At 48.7% G+C, this 4,885-nt stretch overlaps 1 pseudogene; it reads left to right on the top strand.

The window, feature by feature from the left end:
- The first annotated feature begins 785 nt into the window (after nucleotides 1-785).
- On the top strand, nucleotides 786-4,674 carry LOC111534391 (annotated as a pseudogene).
- Nucleotides 4,675-4,885: the final 211 nt, after the last annotated feature.

The raw sequence follows: 4,885 nt of genomic DNA, 5'->3' as shown, positions 1-4,885 counted from the left end.
ATGGGAGGGTACCACCACACCTGGATACTTTCTATATTTTTTGTGTAGACCAGGTCTTACTGTGTTGCCCAGGCCGGTCTCAAACTTCTGAGCTCAAGTGATCCTTCAGCCTCCGCCTCTCAACATGCTGATATAAGAGACGTGAGCTACCACACCCAGCCTGTCCTGTTTCCTTTTTTTTTTTTTTTTTTCCAATTACTCATGGTAAAGCCAGGCATTTTCATCATGGAGGCAGACAAATTGTAAATGCATTACAGGGAGTAGGGAGCTCTCAGGCCGAGTGGAGATTTCTTAGCTCAATAACACAGGAACTTGAAATAGAATGCCTGAGAAGATGCACTCCTGGTTGCAGCTGCTACCAGAAGAGACTATATTCCTTACAGTGGAAGTGATCTCAGAGTGCCAGAACTCAGGTGCACACGTCTGACCTGCCTTCTCCTGGCACAGGCTGAAATGGTTTCTACGCAGTTTTCTTCCATAAACTCCCTTTTCCTGATACAGTTTGTGTTTTCAAAAATAATATATTTCTAGATTTTTCCAAAAGAATCGTGATCTCAGTGACAGATACATGGAAGATGGAAACGGAGCTCATGACTGCAGTGCATCCTGATGCCATGCTGACCTGACAGCTTGTGTGTGTCCCTTTGGCTACACCAGTGAGCACAATGGCAGAAAGGGCTCCTCCTCAGGCCTTCTCTCAGGGCCTGAGTCCCTTTGGCTGCACCAGTGAGCACAGTCAGAGAAAGGGCTCCTCTTCAGGCCTTCTCTCAGGGCCCATCCTGCAGATGGTCTGTTACTACTGCTGATCGCTGGGCCCACATTCTTAGAGAGGGCAAGGCTCGGATACCTTCTTTCAAGATCCGGAGACAATTCCCCGAGCTCCACAGTCCCTCACCACCAGCTCTAGAGCTAGAGTACGTCAGGGCCATAGAGAACCTGAGGCTTATGGAGGGGACAGCATTTGTTCCCACAGGTGCTGGGTGAGGCAGGAGGCGTTCAAGCAGGGGATCACTTGGGATGTCTATTTGTTTGTTTGTTTTCTAAGACCAGAAATATTAGCAGCCCAGGATACCCAGCCCCTTAGTCTTGAAGGGGACCATCAAACAGAGTTTGCCTCCCATGAGCCCCACCACCAAAGTAGGTCAAGCTGTCAAGCACACTATCTTCTCCCCTCTCTTGGACTAATACCCAAAAGGCCAATGCCACATACCAGCTACAGGAAGACCAGCCCCAGGCTCGGCTTTTATCTGTTATTTCTCCATTGCCTGGTGCTCAGCAAACCCCCATGATATAAGGGTTGGGGGTTGGATTGGTGGGTGGAGTGGTTGGGGGGATGGAGCATGGGGCTCACCTTGGCTGCTGCAGGCCTGTGCCTGTCTCCAACCTCTGCAACTCATTGACAGGACTGAGTCCCTAAACTGCTCCACAGAAAAGAGGCCTGTTTTTCTGCCTGTCTGTCTGCTCTCTGAGCTCAGAGAGTAGATTTCCCTAAGTGGGGTTGGAGAGGAGTCACAGGGTAGAGATCAAGAGATCAAGCGGGGCTCTGGGAGAGGTTTGGGCAGGCTGGGAGAAGACTTGTGGGAGACACGGGGCCTGACTCATCTTCTACCCTCTAATAACAGTGTGAGGAAGTGCCAGCCAGACTTGCACATCTCCAAGATTCACCAGCAGCTGGAAGAATACACCCAGGCCATCGAAGTGTGACCTGGCTCCCCTCTCCTGGAAGGTCCCTCCTCTATTCTGGCACCATTCCTTCATCCAACCAGTGCCCTTCCATCCAATCAAAGCCACTTTATTCAGCCAACACTCTATCCAGCCAATATTTCTCCATCCAATCAGTGCCCCTCTGCCCAATCAGTGCTCCCCCATCTAATCAATGTCCCTCCATGTATTCAGTGCCCCTCCATTCAATCAATGCTACTCCATCCAACCAATAGTCTCCCATCCTATCAATGCTGCTGCACCCAATTAATATTCCCTTATACAACCAAAACTCCACAATATTCAGTGTTCCTCTATTCAATCAATGCCCCCTATCAGAACAATATTCCACCATGCAATCACCGCTCCTGCATCCAATCAATGCCCTTTCATCTTGTCAGTGCTCCTATATCCAGCCAATATTCCTTTAGTCAACCACTGCCCCTTTATCCAACCAGTACTCCTTAATCCAATCACTATCCCTCCATCCAATCAAGATTTCTCCATCCATCCAATACTACTCCATCCAATCAGTCCTTCTGCATCCAATCAGTGCCCATTCATCCAGTCAGTGTCCCTCCCATCCAATCAATTCTCCTCCATCCATCAATGCTTCTCCATCCAACCAATAATCATCTATCCAATTAATGGCTCTCCATGGAATCAACAACCCTCCATTCAATAGTACCTCTATCTAATCATTGCTCCTTCATTTAATCAATGCTCCTACATTCAATGTCCCTACATCCAACCAATATTCCTTCATCCATCAGCTTCCTTCAATCCAACCAATAAACCTTCATCCAAACAATACTCCTATTCATTCAGTGTGCCTCCATTCAATCAGTTCCCCTTCATCCAACCAATATTCCTCCAGCCAACCAAAACAACTTCATCCAGTCAGTGCCCCTCCATCCAATAATGCCTTGCCATTCAGTCAGTGACCTTCTATCAATTTCCCTCCATCCAGCCAATATGCCTCCATCTAACCAAATAGTTTCACTTAGTCAATGCCTCTGCTTCCGATCAGTGCCCTTCTGTTCAACCAATACTTCTTTGTCTAATCAGGACATCTCCATATAACTAGTATCCTTCCATCCAACTAATACTTCTCTACTAAATCAGTGCCCCTTCATCTACCCAGTGCCCTACCATCCACCCAGTACTCACTTACCCAACAAGCACTACTCTATCTTACCATATTCCTTCATCCAATCAGTGCTTTTCTGTGCAATTAATGATCCTGCATCCATACATTACCTCTTCACCCAATCAACAGTCCTCCATTCAACTAGTTCTTCTGATGTCAGTTATTACCCCTTCAACCAACCAGTTCTCCTCCATTCCACCAGTACTTCTCCATCCAATCCAAGTTCCTCTATCCAACCAATACCCTTTGATCCAACCAATATTCTTCTATCAAATTAATGTCTCTCCATCCAACCAGTAATCCTGCATCCTATCAACGCTCCTGTATCCTATCAATATTCCCCCATCCAACCAATACTTCCCCGTGCAATCAGTACTCCTTCATTTATTCACTCCTCCTCCATCCGGTCAATACCTTTCCATCCTACCAGTGCCCCTCCATCCAACCAATACTCCTTCATCCAATCAATGTCGTTACATGCAATTAGTGCCCCTTCATTGAACCAGTATGTCTGTATCCAACCAATCCTACTTCATTCAATCAAAGCCACTCCATCTAACAAATACTCCCTCATATAATCAATAGCTATCTATCCAATCAATATTCCTTCATCTATCAACACCTTTCTATACAACCAGTGCTACTCCATCTAATCAGTGCTCCTCCATCCAACCAATACTTTGCAATTTAACCACTGTCCCTCCATCCATTCAATGCCCCTCCATCACAACCATGGTCCCCCAGCTTTACCCCATGAGCAGCATGGAGGCAGACCCACACCTGTCCTGTGCACCATAATCTCCTAGGTGCTCTTCAGTACAGGGAGGTGTCTCACAATTGCATTGGAGGGAGGAAGACACATCTTTTCAGTGATCCCCATGCTAGGGCTGCATTGGGAAGGTGCTCCCAGGGAAAATACAAAGACATAGCAGAGGGTTGCCCAGTGTGACCCACTGATGTGTCCATGGTGGCCATCCACCAAAGTAATCCTGACAATTTGCCTCCTCTGTAGACCGCTGGCCGGTCCCCCTTGCCAGGCCTCCATAGAGCTGCCCAGCATGGCCGTGGCCAGCACCAAGAGTCAGTAGGAGACGGGTGAGGTGCAGACTCAGTCTGCAGTGAAGACTCTGCCCTGCAAGGTAACGTTCTTTCCAGGGGCAAGGCTGGGCTGCAGAGCCAGCATCTGGGAATTTAGCAGCAGGCCTGTTTTCCTTGTTAAGGCAAACGTGGGGCTGTCCAGGATGTGGGTAGACAGAACACTGAAGCATTGCAGTACGGTTGGGTTCACCCTTGCTCATGTCAAAGGCTGTGTTGGCCAAGTGGAGTTGAATCTCACCTTTATTCCTTTCCCTGCCTCTTCCACTGGGATTGCACAGAAAAAGATTAGGTAGGCAGGTCCCAGGCTCACTGGCCAGGTAAGCAAGGCAAGAGAGAAGGGCCCAGGGCTTCTACTCCCTGAGATGCAGGAGTCTGCACTTGTGATATATCCTTCTGCTGCCCGCAGGGTATTTTGGCTGGAGACATGAGCAAGAAAAGCCACTGAGCAGAAGGGAGGCTCCAAGGCCTCATCAACAAGGCAGAGCTTAAATGTGGTTGGTGCAATCAGGGTGGGTACAGCAGGGAAGGTCAAAGAGGGGCTGCCCTCTTTGCTTCTAGAAGGGCTTCCCAGAGGTAGAGACAGTATCATCTCCTTTCTGCTGCTCTTACTTTCAATCTTGGTCTCCTTCCCCAACAGAGCACCCCATTTGGGAAGAGGTATGTTTGTGGCCACCGGGCATGGGAAGTATGAGGAGGTGCTTGTGGAAGGGGGCTTGGCACCCTAGACCTCCTATCTTGGTGAGTCCCCAGCAACCCACAGAGTGGGATGAGGTGTACACACGTGCACTGTGCTGGGATCTTGGCGACCTGGAGCCCTGTTGCAGTCTGCAAGATGGGCCCCAAGTTTATTAGAACCCAGACCAGCTCAGTCTCCCAGCCTTACACAGATTCCACCTCCCTATCCTGACATCAGATTCAGAATCTGCTTATTTCACC

This window comes from Piliocolobus tephrosceles, unplaced genomic scaffold, assembly GCF_002776525.5.
Source record: "Piliocolobus tephrosceles isolate RC106 unplaced genomic scaffold, ASM277652v3 unscaffolded_15704, whole genome shotgun sequence".
Lineage (NCBI taxonomy): Eukaryota > Metazoa > Chordata > Mammalia > Primates > Cercopithecidae > Piliocolobus > Piliocolobus tephrosceles.
This window is presented reverse-complemented; position numbering and strand designations above follow the sequence as displayed.